This window comes from Mixophyes fleayi, chromosome 3 (genome assembly GCF_038048845.1).
Source record: "Mixophyes fleayi isolate aMixFle1 chromosome 3, aMixFle1.hap1, whole genome shotgun sequence".
NCBI classification, from domain to species: Eukaryota; Metazoa; Chordata; class Amphibia; order Anura; family Limnodynastidae; genus Mixophyes; species Mixophyes fleayi.
In genome coordinates this window covers 255,537,835-255,556,705 of record NC_134404.1, presented here as the reverse complement: position 1 = coordinate 255,556,705, position 18,871 = coordinate 255,537,835, and the positions used below count along the sequence as shown (strand labels likewise).

The 18,871-nt window shown below is 44.1% G+C and overlaps 1 long non-coding RNA gene across 1 annotated transcript; it reads left to right on the top strand.

Annotated features, from left to right (window-relative positions):
- Nucleotides 1-13,852: 13,852 nt before the first annotated feature.
- Nucleotides 13,853-15,889, top strand: LOC142142937 (uncharacterized). The gene is made up of 3 exons (XR_012689410.1): nucleotides 13,853-13,953; nucleotides 14,260-14,298; nucleotides 15,309-15,889. It is a non-coding gene; the product is annotated as an uncharacterized LOC142142937 (long non-coding RNA).
- Nucleotides 15,890-18,871: the final 2,982 nt, after the last annotated feature.

The window sequence follows — 18,871 nt, the reverse complement described above, 5'->3', positions numbered from 1 at the left end:
TGTGATTACGATGGATCAGTTGCAAATTGCATTACAAGTTACTTCTTGCTGCTGTAGGTGGAAAATTAAGTTTATTATGCGGGGACCCTTCTTATAATCAGATGTGGTGTAATAGACTTCGTGCTAGATGCATCTTTTTAAAAAAAATTGGACATATTTTAATATAGCAATAATAATGTAATAATTGTCAGGCTAAAAGTAATGTAGGCATTCAATAAAAAAAATCCTAATATGTGGAAGATGGTTCTCATAATATATTGGTAAATTATGTCATTACTTTTTTTCCAAAAGATAATTAAGAGAATAGATAGTATATTATTTGTTTTACAATCCTTGGTTCAGCAGGTATACTTTATGCATTTATCTAATATTTTGACATGCTTGTAGGACACACGAGGAAAGCGTGAAGGTCTCTTCCACACGGGTCACATATAGACATGTAACAAGTATCTACCATACAGGGGGAGGGGAGGGGGGGGTTGGGTTAAAACTTATCTTCCAGGTCTGGTGGCTTGTAAACAAAAGAAAATGTGCTACATATTAGAGATGAGCGCACTCGGATTTTTGAAATCCGAGCCCACCCGAACGTTGCCGATCCGAGTCGGATCCGAGACAGATCCGGGTATTGGCGCCAAATTCAAATCTGAAACTGAGGCTCTGACTCATAATCCCGTTGTCGGATCTCGCGATACTCGGATACTATAAATTCCCCGCAAGTCGCCGCCATCTTCACTCGGGCATTGATCAGGGTAGAGGGAGGGTGTGTTAGGTGGTCCTCTGTCCTGCTATATCTCGTGCTGTTCAGTGCTGTGCTGTGCTGTGCTCAGTCCAGTGGTGCTGTGTCCTGTGCTCTGTCCTTCTGAGGTCAGTGGTGCTGCTGGGTCCTGTGCTGTGTCCTGTTCAGTCCAGTGGTGCTGTGTCCTGTGCTCTGTGCTTCTAAGGGCATAGTTATTTCCCCAATATTCCCCTGTGTTTAAAAAAATAAAAAAAAGTTATTTAAAAAAAAAAAAAAAAAAACAATTAAATTTTTTTTTAATTACCACAAAATTTGCACAACCAATCCTGCAGTATAAGCCCATTGGTACTGCAATATTACCAAGTTCACACATTCAGCAGTAAAAGTCCAGTGGTACTGCAATATTACAAAGTTCACACATTCTGCAGTATCAGTCCAGTGGTGCTGTGTCCTGTGCTCTGTCCTGCTGAGTTCCGTAGTGCTGCTGGGTCCTGTGCTGTGTCCTGTTCAGTCCAGTGGTGCTGTGTCCTGTGCTCTGTGCTTCTAAGGGCATAGTTATTTCCCCATTATTCCCAAGTTTTTAAAAAAATTTAAAAAAGTTATAAAAAAAAAATAAAAAAAAATATATAATTATAACCAAATTTGCAAAACCAATCCAGCAGTATAAGCCCATTGGTACTGCAATATTACCAAGTTCACACATTCAGCAGTAAACGTCCAGTGGTACTGCAATATTACAAAGTTCACACATTCTGCAGTATCAGTCCAGTGGTGCTGTGTCCTGTGCTCTGTCCTGCTGAGTTCAGTAGTGCTGCTGGGTCCTGTGCTGTGTCCTGTTCAGTCCAGTGGTGCTGTGTCCTGTGCTCTGTGCTTCTAAGGGCATAGCTATTTCCCCAATATTCCCGTGTTCAAAAAAATAAAAAAAAGTTATTTAAAAAAATACCAAAAACTAATTAAATTTTTTTTTAATTACCACAAAATTTGCACAACCAATCCTGCAGTATAAGCCCATTGGTACTGCAATATTACCAAGTTCACACATTCAGCAGTAAAAGTCCAGTGGTACTGCAATATTACAAAGTTCACACATTCTGCAGTATCAGTCCAGTGGTGCTGTGTCCTGTGCTCTGTCCTGCTGAGTTCAGTAGTGCTGCTGGGTCCTGTGCTGTGTCCTGTTCAGTCCAGTGGTGCTGTGTCCTGTGCTCTGTGCTTCTAAGGGCATAGCTATTTCCCCAATATTCCCCTGTGTTTAAAAAAATAAAAAAAAGTTATTTAAAAAAATACCAAAAACTAATTAATTTTTTTTTTAATTACCACAAAATTTGCACAACCAATCCTGCAGTATAAGCCCATTGGTACTGCAATATTACCAAGTTCACACATTCAGCAGTAAAAGTCCAGTGGTACTGCAATATTACAAAGTTCACACATTCTGCAGTATCAGTCCAGTGGTGCTGTGTCCTGTGCTCTGTCCTGCTGAGTTCCGTAGTGCTGCTGGGTCCTGTGCTGTGTCCTGTTCAGTCCAGTGGTGCTGTGTCCTGTGCTCTGTGCTTCTAAGGGCATAGTTATTTCCCCATTATTCCCAAGTTTTTAAAAAAATTTAAAAAAGTTATACAAAAAAAATAAAAAAAAATATATAATTATAACCAAATTTGCAAAACCAATCCAGCAGTATAAGCCCATTGGTACTGCAATATTACCAAGTTCACACATTCAGCAGTAAACGTCCAGTGGTACTGCAATATTACAAAGTTCACACATTCTGCAGTATCAGTCCAGTGGTGCTGTGTCCTGTGCTCTGTCCTGCTGAGTTCAGTAGTGCTGCTGGGTCCTGTGCTGTGTCCTGTTCAGTCCAGTGGTGCTGTGTCCTGTGCTCTGTGCTTCTAAGGGCATAGCTATTTCCCCAATATTCCCCTGTGTTCAAAAAAATAAAAAAAAGTTATTTAAAAAAATACCAAAAACTAATTAAATTTTTTTTTAATTACCACAAAATTTGCACAACCAATCCTGCAGTATAAGCCCATTGGTACTGCAATATTACCAAGTTCACACATTCAGCAGTAAAAGTCCAGTGGTACTGCAATATTACAAAGTTCACACATTCTGCAGTATCAGTCCAGTGGTGCTGTGTCCTGTGCTCTGTCCTGCTGAGTTCAGTAGTGCTGCTGGGTCCTGTGCTGTGTCCTGTTCAGTCCAGTGGTGCTGTGTCCTGTGCTCTGTGCTTCTAAGGGCATAGCTATTTCCCCAATATTCCCCTGTGTTTAAAAAAATAAAAAAAAGTTATTTAAAAAAATACCAAAAACTAATTAATTTTTTTTTTAATTACCACAAAATTTGCACAACCAATCCTGCAGTATAAGCCCATTGGTACTGCAATATTACCAAGTTCACACATTCAGCAGTAAAAGTCCAGTGGTACTGCAATATTACAAAGTTCACACATTCTGCAGTATCAGTCCAGTGGTGCTGTGTCCTGTGCTCTGTCCTGCTGAGTTCAGTAGTGCTGCTGGGTCCTGTGCTGTGTCCTGTTCAGTCCAGTGGTGCTGTGTCCTGTGCTCTGTGCTTCTAAAGGCATAGTTATTTCCCCAATATTCCCCTGTGTTTAAAAAAATAAAAAAAAGTTATTTAAAAAAATACCAAAAACTAATTAAATTTTTTTTTAATTACCGCAAAATTTGCACAACCAATCCTGCAGTATAAGCCCATTGGTACTGCAATATTACCAAGTTCACACATTCAGCAGTAAAAGTCCAGTGGTACTGCAATATTACAAAGTTCACACATTCTGCAGTATCAGTCCAGTGGTGCTGTGTCCTGTGCTCTGTCCTGCTGAGTTCCGTAGTGCTGCTGGGTCCTGTGCTGTGTCCTGTTCAGTCCAGTGGTGCTGTGTCCTGTGCTCTGTGCTTCTAAGGGCATAGTTATTTCCCCATTATTCCCAAGTTTTTAAAAAATAAAAAAAAAGTTATAAAAAATATTAAAATTATTTTGTTTTTTAAAAAAAGTAATTATAACCAAATTTGCAAAAGCAATCCAGCAGTATAAGTCCATTGGTACTGCAATATTACCAAGTTAACACATTCTGCAGTATCTTGTGCTACATATAATGGAGACCAAAAACTTGGAGGATAAAGTAGGGAAAGATCAAGACCCACTTCCTCCTAATGCTGAAGCTGCTGCCACTAGTCATGACATAGACGATGAAATGCCATCAACGTCGTCTTCCAAGCCCGATGCCCAATCTCGTAGTACCGGGCATGTAAAATCCAAAAAGCCCAAGTTAAGAAAAAGTAGCAAAAAGAAAAACTTAAAATCATCTGAGGAGAAACGTAAAGTTGCCAATATGCCATTTACGACACGGAGTGGCAAGGAACGGCTTAGGCCCTGGCCCGTGTTCATGACTAGTGGTTCAGCTTCACCCACGGATCTTAGCCCTCCTCCTCCTCCCCCCCCCTACAAAAAATTGAAGAGAGTTATGCTGTCAGCAACAAAACAGCAAACAACTCTGCCTTCTAAAGAGAAATTATCACAAATCCCCAAGGCGAGTCCAAGGATGTTGGTGGTTGTCAAGCCTGACCTTCCCATCACTGTACGGGAAGAGGTGGTTTGGGAGGAGCCTATTGATGATGTAGCTGGCGCTGTGGAGGAACTTGATGATGAGGATGGTGATGTGGTTATTGTAAATGAGGCACCAGGGGGGGAAACAGCTGATGTCCATGGGATGAAAAAGCCCATCGTCATGCCTGGTCAGAAGACCAAAAAATGCACCTCTTCGGTCTGGAGTTATTTTTATCCAAATCCAGACAACCAATGTATGGCCATATGTAGCTTATGTAAAGCTCAAATAAGCAGGGGTAAGGATCTTGCCCACCTAGAAACATCCTCCCTTATACGTCACCTGAATAACCTTCATAGTTCAGTGGTTAGTTCAGGAACTGGGGCTAGGACCCTCATCGGTACAGGGACACCTAAATCCCGTGGTCCAGTTGGATACACACCAGCAACACCCTCCTCGTCAACTTCCTCCACAATCTCCATCAGATTCAGTCCTGCAGCCCAAGTCAGCAGCCAGACTGAGTCCTCCTCAATACGGGATTCATCCGAGGAATCCTGCAGCGGTACGCCTACTACTGCCACTGCTGCTGTTGCTGCTGTTAGTCGGTCATCTTCCCAGAGGGGAAGTCGTAAGACCGCTAAGTCTTTCACAAAACAATTGACCGTCCAACAGTCGTTTGCCATGACCACAAAATACGATAGTAGTCACCCTATTGCAAAGCGTATAACTGCGGCTGTAAATGCAATGTTGGTGTTAGACGTGCGCCCGGTGTCCGCCATCAGTGGAGTGGGATTTAGAGGGTTGATGGAGGTATTGTGTCCCCGGTACCAAATCCCGTCGAGATTCCACTTCACTAGGCAGGCGATACCAAAAATATACAGAGAAGTACGATCAAGTGTCCTCAGTATTCTAAAAAATGCGGTTGTACCCACTGTCCACTTAACCACGGACATGTGGACAAGTGGTTCTGGGCAAACGAAGGACTATATGACTGTGACAGCCCACTGGGTAGATGCATCCCCTTCCGCAGCAACAGCAACAGCTGCATCAGTAGCAGCAACTACAAAATGGCTGCTCGTGCAAAGGCAGGCAACATTGTGTATTACAGGCTTTAATAACAGGCACAACGCTGACAACATATTAGAGAAACTGAGGGAAATTATCTCCCAGTGGCTTACCCCACTTAGACTCTCATGGGGATTTGTGGTGTCAGACAATGCCAGTAACATTGTGCGGGCATTAAATATGGGCAATTTCCAGCACGTCCCATGTTTTGCCCACACCATTAATTTGGTGGTGCAGCATTACCTCAAGAGTGACAGGGGTGTGCAGGAGATGCTTGCGGTGGCGCGCAAAATTGCTGGACACTTTCGGCATTCAGCCAGTGCCTACCGCAGACTAGAGGCACATCAAAAAAGCATGAACCTGCCCTGCCATCACCTCAAACAAGAGGTTGTGACGCGCTGGAACTCCACCCTCTATATGCTGCAGAGGATGGAGGAGCAGCAAAAGGCCATTCAGGCCTACACAGCCACCTACGACATAGGCAAAGGAGTGGGGATGCGCCTCAGTCAAGCGCAGTGGAGACTGATTTCCGTGTTATGCAAGGTTCTGCAGCCATTTGAACTTGCCACACGAGAAGTCAGTTCCGACACTGCCAGCTTGAGTCAGGTCATTCCCCTGATCAGGCTGTTGCAGAAGCAGCTGGAGAAAGTGATGGAGGAGCTGGTAAGCCATTGCGATTACACCAAGCATGTAGCTCTTGTGGATGTAGCCCTTCGTACGCTTTGCCAGGATCCGAGGGTGGTCACTCTTTTAAAGTCAGAGGAATACATTCTGGCCACCGTGCTCGATCCTCGGTTTAAAGTGTATGTTGTGTCTCTGTTTCCGGCGGACACAAGTCTACAGCGGTGCAAAGACCTGCTGGTCAGGAGATTGTCCTCTGAAGAGGACCGTGACATGCCAACAGCTGAAATGATTGGTTTGTTAAAGTGTGCATGTCCTATTTCAACAACATAAGGGTGGGTGTGAGGGCCCAAGGACAATTCCATCTTGAAACTTTTTTTTTTGCATTATATGACCAATCAACAGTCGTTTGCCATGTTCAAAAAGTAAAACCAAATTTAAACAAATTCAAGAAATTAAACCAAAAGTAAAATGCCCTGTCATAATTTAAAACAAGAGGTATTGACGTGCTCTAAAACTACTGTATTGTTGTTTATATTTTATAAACACTACACTTGAAAGCTTGAGTCTTTCAATAAAAAAGTAACTGTCCATTGCACGAATATTTGCAACAGGGACAATTTTAGGGTTAAGAAAGTCAACTAATAACACTTCGACGCTGTCTGTCTTTATAAACACTACACTTGGAAGTTGGAAGAGGTATTGTGGCCCCAGGACCAAATTTACTACCGGGGCCACTGCACTGTGCAGTCCATATTTAGGTGTATCAGATATTAAACAACAGCGACAGTTGATGCCCAATTTTTTAATTATATTGTGGCCTCGGTACCAAATTGTGTACCGGGGCCACCACACTACGCAGTCCATACCCTTTTTTGGTGGAATTCTGACCCGTGGAGGGTTTTTTAATTATATTGTGGCCTCGGTACCAAATTGTGTACCGGGGCCACCACACTACGCAGTCCATACCCTTTTTTGGTGGAATTCTGACCCGTGGAGGGTTTTTTAATTATATTGTGGCCTCGGTACCAAATTGTGTACCGGGGCCACCACACTACGCAGTCAAGATAGATAGATGCGTATCATAGATAAAGTACATTCAGTGGTGTGGGGCAAATTGAAAAATATTCAAATTGCACTGACATTATCAAAAACAAGAGGTTGTCACACGCTGAAACTCCAACATGTATATGATGGAGAGGATGGAGGAGCAGCCGTATGTGCAGTGTAATGCAGACCTGTTGAAGGTTTTTTATATATTTTATTGTGGTGCCCAGTGCCCACTACTCTACGCAGTCCAGATACTATTTTTGGTGGTAATTCTGACCTGTTGAAGGTTTTCTATATATTATATTGTGGTGGCCAGTGGCCACTACTCTACGCAGTCCAGATACTATTTTTGGGTGTAATTCTGACCTGTTGAAGGTTTTCTATATATTTTATTGTGGTGGCCAGTGGCCAGTCCTCTATGCAGTCCAGATACTATTTTTGGGTGTAATTCTGACCTGTTGAAGGTTTTCTATATATTATATTGTGGTGGCCAGTGGCCAGTCCTCTATGCAGTCCAGATACTATTTTTGGGTGTAATTCTGACCTGTTGAAGGTTTTCTATATATTTTTTATTGTGGTGCCCAGTGCCCACTACTCTACGCAGTCCAGATACTATTTTTGGGTGTAATTCTGACCTGTTGAAGGTTTTCTATATATTATATTGTGGTGGCCAGTGGCCAGTCCTCTATGCAGTCCAGATACTATTTTTGGGTGTAATTCAGACATGTTGAAGGTTTTCTATATATTTTTTATTGTGGTGCCTAGTGCCCACTACTCTACGCAGTCCAGGTACATTTATTGGTGCGAATCATACAAGTTCAGGGTTTTTAATATATATTGTGGTGACCCACTCCTCTACGCAGTCCAGGTACATTTATTGGTGCGAATCATACAAGTTCAGGGTTTTTAATATATATTGTGGTGACCCACTCCTCTACGCAGTCCAGGTACATTTATTGGTGCGAATCATACAAGTTCAGGGTTTTTAATATATATTGTGGTGACCCACTCCTCTACGCAGTCCAGATACATTTATTGGTGCGAATCATACAAGTTCAGGGTTTTTAATATATATTGTGGTGACCCACTCCTCTAGGCAGTCCAGGTACATTTATTGGTGCGAATCATACAAGTTGATGGTTTTCTTATTATATATATTGTGGTGACCCACTCCTCTAGGCAGTCCAGGTACATTTATTGGTGCGAATCATACAAGTTCAGGGTTTTTAATATATATTGTGGTGACCCACTCCTCTACGCAGTCCAGGTACATTTATTGGTGCGAATCATACAAGTTCAGGGTTTTTAATATATATTGTGGTGACCCACTCCTCTAGGCAGTCCAGGTACATTTATTGGTGCGAATCATACAAGTTGATGGTTTTCTTATTATATATATTGTGGTGACCCACTCCTCTACGCAGTCCAGATACATTTATTGGTGCGAATCATACAAGTTCAGGGTTTTTAATATATATTGTGGTGACCCACTCCTCTACGCAGTCCAGATACATTTATTGGTGCGAATCATACAAGTTCAGGGTTTTTAATATATATTGTGGTGACCCACTCCTCTACGCAGTCCAGGTACATTTATTGGTGCGAATCATACAAGTTCAGGGTTTTTAATATATATTGTGGTGACCCACTCCTCTACACAGTCCAGGTACATTTATTGGTGCGAATCATACAAGTTGATGGTTTTCTTATTATATATATTGTGGTGACCCACTCCTCTACGCAGTCCAGAAAGATACCTCGTTGCAACGTTTTGGACTAATAACTATATTGTGAGGTGTTCAGAATACACTGTAAATTAGTGGAAATGCTTGTTATTGAATGTTATTGAGGTTAATAATAGCGTAGGAGTGAAAATAAGCCCAAAAACTTGATTTTTAAACTTTTTATGTTTTTTTCAAAAAAAATCCGAATCCAAAACCTTAAATCCGAACCGAGACCTTTCGTCAAGTGTTTTGCGAGACAAATCCGAACCCCAAAAATAATGAAAATCTGGATCCAAAACACAAAACACGAGACCTCAAAAGTCGCCGGTGCACATCCCTACTACATATACAGCAGTGTGTATGTCCAAGTTGTAGCCAGTGTTCCTACGTGTGTAAGTTACTGTACATTATGAATTATTGTGCACCATTTTCACAGAGAGGCGCATGGTATCAGCACTAAATAGGTTATTGAAATAATTAGATCACAAACAGTGCAAGACAATGGGGTATATTTACTAAACTGCAGGTTTGATAAAGTGGAGATGTTGCCTATAGCAACCAATCATTTTCTAGCTGTTATTTTGTAGAATGCACTAAATAAATGATGTCTATAGCAACCAATCAGATTCTAGTTATCATTTATTTAGTGCATTCTACAAAATGACAGCTCGAAAATGATTGGTTGCTATAGACAACATCTCCACTCTTACAAAGCCGCAGTTTAATAAATATACCCCCATGAGTGTGCTGGTCCGGCCGGCTGCCTGGATCAGTCACCCCTACTGGGTCCTCCATTGCTGGGGGAGAACCTTGGTCGGCATAGCAATTACAGGTAAAGTACAGACTTGATATACTAAACATTGAGATGTTTTTGAGAAAGTTAAGCAACCAAAGCAACAATAAAGATGTAGTAATTTTAATGGTGAAATAAATAACTAGTTTATTACAACCTTAGCTCTGAAATATACAAAAAAAGCTGCTTTCAGTATGTTTTGTTTACATCACATTATGTACTTCTTACTAAGTATTCAAATATACAGTATATTACAACGTTCAGCTGTCTGTAATATGTAACAGCACACACAAATGTCTGATAACGTCCATTTACAATATCAGGTAATATATCCCACTTGCTGGTCCTCATCGTAACAAGCTACAACATAACTATCACTCTTCGCAGTAATTTCATCAGGCATTATCAGGTGGATAATAACATGAAGTTCGAGAGTAGAAATAAAATAATAAACTGTCTCTATTAGGTTTCTTGCTTTCTCCTTCGTTAATATCGCTTGATGGACGGACACTTTAAAATGGGAATCCCATAACAGTCCGCTCCAGAACGTGTCTTTTTACCCTCTGGGAGTCACAAGCACTATTTGAACTCTTCCTTAAACAGATGAGTTTTCAGCAGGATCCTGCAGTTAGAGACGATACTTGACAGACAGATATTCTGTTGAACATTTCCACGGGCAGCATTCAAGAAGGGTCATAGTCCTGAGAGCGGAGGTAACCTGGGAGAAGCAAATAAAAAAAGCGTCAGCGTAAGCAGAGGGTTGGTATGTACAGAGATTGTGATAATAGATATAAGTGGAAATGGATAGGACAGCACTAAATACTTTTGTAGTGACAAGATGATTTCAGTAAGACAACAGTAATTAATGACGGAGAGTATAGAGGTTATTTCTGCAGCGACTATTTGAATGGATTGTAGGAGACAAAGATATCATTACAGTAGTCTGGACAGTATGTAACAAAAATTGCTTTGTAGTATAAGAGAAAATGTTTTATTTCTGAAAGAGTAATCAGGGAAATAAAACACAGAATAAATAATAGGATTTTTATATATAGTCCCCTGGGAGACACTACATGACTGGTCCCTACACTATACCCCAATGTTTCCCAGACACTTTAAGACATCCTAGAAGTTCACCGTAGCTCTACCCCCTCTATACTACTCTCCCTATAGGCCGGCGGTTCCCAAACTGTGCGCCGCGGCTCCCAGGGGTGCCGCGGCGCTGTCACTGGGGTGCCGCGGGCCAAGCATTGAAAAAAAGAAAGAACACAGAAACTTACCAATCTGTCGGGCGCCGGGACCCAGCAGGAGTCTGCTGGGTCCCGGCGCCCGACAGATTGGTAAGTTTCTGTGTTCTTTCTTTTTATTCTATGGCTGGCGCGCGGCAGAGGAGTGAGAGGGAGCGTGACAGCGGGGCACAGCAGGACAGCGGGGCACAACAGGACAGAGGAGGGTGACAGCGGGGCACAACAGGACAGAGGAGGGTGACAGCGGGGCACAACAGGACAGAGGAGGGAGACAGCGGGGCACAACAGGACAGAGGAGGGAGACTGCGGGGCACAACAGGACAGAGGAGGGAGACAGCGGGGCAGAGAGGGTGACAGCGGGGCACAACAGGACAGAGGAGGGTGACAGCGGGGCACAACAGGGCAGAGGAGTGTAACAGCGGACAGAAGAGGGTGACAGCGGGGCACAACAGGACAGAGGAGTGTAACAGGGGCAGAGGAGGGTGACAGCGGGCACAACAGGGCAGAGGAGGATGACAGCGTGAGAGAGGGCAGAGGAAGGGGGACATCGTGAGAGAGGGCAGAGGAGGGGGGACACCGTGAGAGAGGGCAGAGGAGGGGGGACATCGTGAGAGAGGGCAGAGGAGGGGGGACATCTTGAGAGAGGGCAGAGGAGGGGGGACATCGTGAGAGAGGGCAGAGGAGGGGGGACATCGTGAGAGAGGGCAGAGGAGGGAAACATCGTGAGAGAGGGCAGAGGAGGGGGGGCATCGTGACAGAGGGGGCAGTGTGAGAGAGGGCAGTGTGTCTGGATGCAGAGGGGGCAGTGTGTCTGGATGCAGAGGGGGCAGTGTGTCTGGATGCAGAGGGGACAGTGTGTCTGGATGCAGAGGGGGCAGAGTGCCTAATGGCAGAGTGTCTGGATGCAGAGGGGGCATTTTTGCATACAACTAAATAAGTATTTCTGTCCTGACCTAAATACTTATTACAATTTTTTGACCCAACTACTTCTAAAACAGGACTGCTCAATAATTATTTTGGAGGGGTGCCTTGAAAAAATTTGGAGACTCTAAGGGTGCCGCGAACTGCAAAAGTTTGGGAACCACTGCTATAGGCCTTCAATTTATGTTTAACCCTGAAGAGGAGTAGACAGGCTCAAACATTAGCGATCATGGGTGGGCAGAACACCATGATGCCAATTTCTTATCAGCAGACTTGGCGACTGGGCACCTAGCAGGGCTGGCACAGGGGGCATGTGTGGTGGAATCAGGGGGCATGTGTGGTGGATGCAGGGCTGGCACAGGGGGCATGTGTGGTGGATGCAGGGCTGGCACAGGGGGCATGTGTGGTGGAAGCAGGGCTGGCACAGGGGGCATGTGTGGTGGATGCAGGGCTGGCACAGGGGGCATGTGTGGTGGAAGCAGGGCTGGCACAGGGGCATGTGTGGTGGATGCAGGGCTGGCACAGGGGGCATGTGTGGTGGAAGCAGGGCTGGCACAGGGGGCATGTGTGGTGGATGCAGGGCTGGCACAGGGGGCATGTGTGGTGGAAGCAGGGCTGGCACAGGGGGCATGTGTGGTGGAAGCAGGGCTGGCACAGGGGGCATGTGTGGTGGATGCAGGGCTGGCACAGGGGGCATGTGTGGTGGAAGCAGGGCTGGCACAGGGGGCATGTGTGGTGGAAGCAGGGCTGGCACAGGGGGCATGTGTGGTGGATGCAGGGCTGGCACAGGGGGCATGTGTGGTGGAAGCAGGGCTGGCACAGGGGGCATGTGTGGTGGAAGCAGGGCTGGCACAGGGGGCATGTGTGGTGGATGCAGGGCTGGCACAGGGGGCATGTGTGGTGGATGCAGGGCTGGCACAGGGGGCATGTGTGGTGGATGCAGGGCTGGCACAGGGGGCATGTGTGGTGGATGCAGGGCTGGCACAGGGGGCATGTGTGGTGGAAGCAGGGCTGGCACAGTGGGCATGTGTGGTGGAAGCAGGGCTGGCACAGGGGGCATGTGTGGTGGATGCAGGACTGGCACAGGGGGCATGTGTGGTGGAAGCAGGGCTGGCACAGGGGGCATGTGTGGTGGATGCAGGGCTGGCACAGGGGGCATGTGTGGTGGAAGCAGGGCAGGCACAGGGGGCATGTGTGGTGGAAGCAGGGCTGGCACAGGGGGCATGTGTGGTGGAAGCAGGGCTGGCACAGGGGGCATGTGTGGTGGAAGCAGGGCTGGCACAGGGGGCATGTGTGGTGGATGCAGGGCTGGCACAGGGGGCATGTGTGGTGGATGCAGGGCTGGCACAGGGGGCATGTGTGGTGGATGCAGGGCTGGCACAGGGGGCATGTGTGGTGGATGCAGGGCTGGCACAGGGGGCATGTGTGGTGGAAGCAGGGCTGGCACAGTGGGCATGTGTGGTGGAAGCAGGGCTGGCACAGGGGGCATGTGTGGTGGATGCAGGGCTGGCACAGGGGGCATGTGTGGTGGATGCAGGGCTGGCACAGGGGGCATGTGTGGTGGAAGCAGGGCTGGCACAGTGGGCATGTGTGGTGGAAGCAGGGCTGGCACAGGGGGCATGTGTGGTGGATGCAGGACTGGCACAGGGGGCATGTGTGGTGGAAGCAGGGCTGGCACAGGGGGCATGTGTGGTGGATGCAGGGCTGGCACAGGGGGCATGTGTGGTGGAAGCAGGGCTGGCACAGGGGGCATGTGTGGTGGAAGCAGGGCTGGCACAGGGGGCATGTGTGGTGGAAGCAGGGCTGGCACAGGGGGCATGTGTGGTGAATGCAGGGCTGGCACAGGGGGCATGTGTGGTGGATGCAGGGCTGGCACAGGGGGCATGTGTGGTGGAAGCTGTTTGACATAGGGGTCACATGGTAATATGTGTGTGTCTCTCTCTTGGCATAGGGGGGCATGTGTGATGGAAGCTGCAGGGCACAGAGGGGGGGGGGGGCATGTGTGAGTAAAGCATGTGGGCAGAAGGGGCATGTGAGGGAGAAGCCTCTTCCCCACACAGCCCCTCCTCAACCAACAATACCCTGACAACACTCACCATCTTTTATCTGCTATTCCCCATGACAGGTGCTCATTCCCTCACAGGCCCCCTGCCCACAATCGTGTCTCACTGCCGCCCACCAGCTTTTCCCTCACAGGCCCCGCTGCCTCAATCCTGACGCCTCTTACTTCAGAATGAAACAAGGTACTTTTTATTTGAAAGAGGAGTAGAACCTTACCGGCAAGTGAGATAATAATACAGAGACCGTTATTGCCATAGATGTTGTGACTAGATGCAGTAATCTTTAATAAACAAAACCACATTTTACTCAGATGATATTTTCATTACAGGCCATGAGTATAATTGCTTTTGTCACAACACTGTACATAAAAGACTTTTCTCAATTATCTCACAAAAATAACAATACATCCAGTTTTCTACACACTTTTTTAGGTGGCATACTTCAGCTTTCTCACTTATCCATAACTTTTAAATTTGGCTATTTTTCAGGCATTCATTGTGGGACACCAGGAACCATTGGAGGATACGGTAGGGACCAGGCGAAAGGGCAATATAAGACATTCTAGAAGTTCACTGACACTACTCCTGTTGTATACCACTCTCCTGTTAGGCCTTTAGTTTAGAATTTTATTACTGGGGTGGTCTCCAAAGTCTACGACTTTAATGTCACAGCTTGGATGATTGTCTAACGCTCTGAGCATAAGAATGGAGGTAACGAGGTGGTGTTTACTCTAATGCCCACACTCACAATGCTGGATTCCTCCACAGGACCCGGCCAAAGTCGGTACTGGGGTTCGCAGGCAGTCTAAGAAGACTCTTGAGTCACTTGCATTTTCTGTGGGTGTCCTGTTTTGGCCGTAGCTCGACAATATTATTAGTTGGGTGACAGGAGGAAAAAGTGCTTTTCTTCCTGTTAATGTACCAAAAGCTAAGGTGCCCAGGTTTCTCTCCTGTTTTTTCCTCCTGTCTGCTAGGTGCCCAGTCGCCAAGTCTGCTGATAAGAAATTGGCATCATCTGCCCACCCATGATCGCTAATGTTTGAGCCTGTCTACTCCTCTTCAGGGTTAAACATAAATTGAAGGCCTATAGGGAGAGTAGTATAGAGGGGGTAGAGCTACGGTGAACTTCTAGGATGTCTTAAAGTGTCTGGGAAACATTGGGGTATAGTGTAGGGACCAGTCATGCAGTGTCTCCCAGGGGACTATATATAAAAATCCTATTATTTATTCTGTGTTTTATTTCCCTGATTACTCTTTCAGAAATAAAACATTTTCTCTTATACTACAAAGCAATTTTTGTTACATACTGTCCAGACTACTGTAATGATATCTTTGTCTCCTACAATCCATTCAAATAGTGCTGCAGAAATAACCTCTATAGTCTCCGTCATTAATTACTGTTGTCTTACTGAAATCATCTTGTCACTACAAAAGTATTTAGTGCTGTCCTATCCATTTCCACTTATATCTATTCTCACAATCTCTGTACATACCAACCCTCTGCTTACGCTGACGCTTTTTTTATTTGCTTCTCCCAGGTTACCTCCGCTCTCAGGACTATGACCCTTCTTGAATGCTGCCCGTGGAAATGTTCAACAGAATATCTGTCTGTCAAGTATCGTCTCTAACTGCAGGATCCTGCTGAAAACTCATCTGTTTAAGGAAGAGTTCAAATAGTGCTTGTGACTCCCAGAGGGTAAAAAGACACGTTCTGGAGCGGACTGTTATGGGATTCCCATTTTAAAGTGTCCGTCCATCAAGCGATATTAACGAAGGAGAAAGCAAGAAACCTAATAGAGACAGTTTATTATTTTATTTCTACTCTCGAACTTCATGTTATTATCCACCTGATAATGCCTGATGAAATTACTGCGAAGAGTGATAGTTATGTTGTAGCTTGTTACGATGAGGACCAGCAAGTGGGATATATTACCTGATATTTTAAATGGACGTTATCAGACATTTGTGTGTGCTGTTACATATTACAGACAGCTGAACGTTGTAATATTCTGTATATTTGAATACTTAGTAAGAAGTACATAATGTGATGTAAACAAAACATACTGAAAGCAGCTTTTTTTTGTATATATCACAGAGGTAAGGTTGTAATAAACTAGTTATTTATTTCTCCATTAAAATTACTACATCTTTATTGTTGCTTTGCTTGCTTAACTTTCTCAAAAACATCTCAATGTTTAGTATATCAAGTCTGTACTTTACCTGTAATTGCTATGCCGACCAAGGTTCTCCCCCAGCAATGGAGGACCCAGGAGGGGGTGACTGATCCAGGCAGCCGGCCGGACCAGCACACTCATGGGGGTATATTTATTAAACTGCGGCTTTGTAAGAGTGGATATGTTGTCTATAGCAACCAATCATTTTCTAGCTGTCATTTTGTAGAATGCACTAAATAAATGATAACTAGAATCTGATTGGTTGCTATAGACATCATTTATTTAGTGCATTCTACAAAATAACAGCTAGAAAATGATTGGTTGCTATAGGCAACATCTCCACTTTATCAAACCTGCAGTTTAGTAAATATACCCCATTGTCTTGCACTGTTTGTGATCTAATTATTTCAATAACCTATTTAGTGCTGATACCATGCCATAAGCCTCTCCATGAAAATGGTGCACAATAATTCATAATGTACAGTAACTTACACATGTAGGAACACTGGCCACAACTTGGACATACACACTGCTGTATATGTAGCACATTTTCTTTTGTTTACAAGCCACCAGACCTGGAAGATAAGTTTTGACCCAAACCCCTCTACCCCTTTGTGTTAGATATTTTTTACATGTCTATATGTGACCCGTGTGGAAGAGACCTTCACGCTTTCCTCGTGTGTCCTACAAGCATGTCAAAATATTAGATAAATGCATAAAGTATACCTGCTGAACCAAGGATTGTAAAACAAATATACTATCTATTCTCTTAATTATCTTTTTGAAAAAAAGTAATGACATAATTTACCAATATATTATGAGAACCATCTTCCACATATTAGGATTTTTTTATTGAATGCCTACATTACTTTTAGCCTGACAATTATTACATATTCACAGTTGTTATATTAAAATATGTCCAAATTTTTTTAAAAAGATGCATCTAGCACGAAGTCTATTACACCACATCTGATTATAAGAAGGGTCCCCGCATAATAAACTTAATTTTCCACCTATAGCAGCAAGAAGTAACTTGTAATGCAATTTGCAACTGATCCATCGTAATCACACAGGTGTTTAATTGTATAGTGTGCCACTAACTACATCTTTATTCAGTCCAGGTAATTTTAAGTTAGGTATGTGTCTGAATCTAAATTTGACGTGCACAAATGTAGTGCACTCTAATTTTCAGTGCACGCTGTACCCGCCACAATAAGTACTGAGAGACAAAAGCTGTGGCATTGAAAGAAAGGCAATTCTGCAAATAATCTTAAGAATAAAGATCCTGTTTTATTAATTACTAGCTGAAGTACCTGCCGTTGCCTGGGTTTAAATCTTCAAGCTATTAAGTTATCAATGAGTTGGATGTAACTGTCAACCTTTTCAAAATAATTAGAAGCTTAGCAGGTCTTCCAACACACCCATTAGGTGGCTGCCCAGTGTCATTTTTGTTTTTAGATTAAATGTCATTGAAATCCATCTAGTGGAAGGACCAGGACAGGCTCGCCAGGTCAAAGTTCTGCCCAGCGTACACCAACGGGAGGTTCTACTGGGACCCTAATCTCCCTAAAACCTGGACAGGATTCAACTGGACCATCTCGCGTTGGTTTCATCACAATCGGTGCAGGGGTGTCTGAATGCATAACTGGACAGACAAGCAGACCAATGATTTATATATATAAGATTTTACTGTGCTAGGGCATCCTCAGAATGATTCCTCCTCTTGTCTGCCTTACTTGCATTGATCAACATTCTGCGCTCTTGTTATAATTGCCATACCTACTCCCAGTGCCCTTCTTGAGTATGGTTCCAGTAGGATTAGGATAGGGAAGAGGTATACTAGTACATGGACCGGAGCCAATGACTGGGGAGTCACCAGACCCATTGTGGTAAATAATGCCACATAAGTACCCCTTGAGTAAAATATACACCATGGGTATATCCAAGTACTTATTTAACTAAAAATGTTAACACTAAAATCTGAACATTTCTTGGAGGGGGAGGGGATCGTGTTATTTAAGTACCGCCCTTAACTATACATTTATGCATCCGTGTTAATATGACCCAGGTGGCAAAGCCTACATTACGCAGCTTGCTGTGACTCACGTCATGGAGGACCCCATCCTGACCACTTCACTGGGAAGTGGCAGGATGCGGGAAAACCAACCAGGTACTGCGGGAGATCTATGCAGAATTAGGGAGTCTCCCGGACAATACGGGAGAGTGGGCAAGTATGATTAAAACATAACCTAAATTATCCACTACAAAGCATACAAGTATAATAGTCAATTTCTGTAAGCAAATCTACATGCTCCAGACTGAATTGAATATTCCCCAGAGCAGGGCCATCTTAACAACATTACGGGCCCCCGGGAAAAGCAGTGCATTGGGGGCCCTATATATAATATATATATATATATATATATATATATATATATATCTATATATATATAGATATATATATATATATATATATATATATATCTATATCTATATATATATATATATATATATATATATATATATATATATAATATATAGGGGCCTCGATGCACTGCTTTTTTTAAATGTACTCGCTCAGTGACCCTTGAAGTTTTTCTTTTGCAGGATTTTTTTTTTGCAGGATTATTTATTCTTATTAAGAGACTTGCCTATGGGGCCCCCTTGCCCCTGGGGCCCCCGGGCACCTGCCCATGGTGCCCAAGGGAAAAGATGGCCCTGCCCCAGAGAATACTAAGTAACACCATAGAAATGAACTGGCAACTATAATTTTCTGCTGATGAAAACAAGTTCTGTGAATAGAGAGGGAGAGGGGGCTCTTCATATATATATCTAATGCATGCTACTGTGCATTAAGGTTCTAGCATAAAATAATAATTGCAAATAACTTTTCTCATGGGCTAATATCTACACATTATCCTTTACTT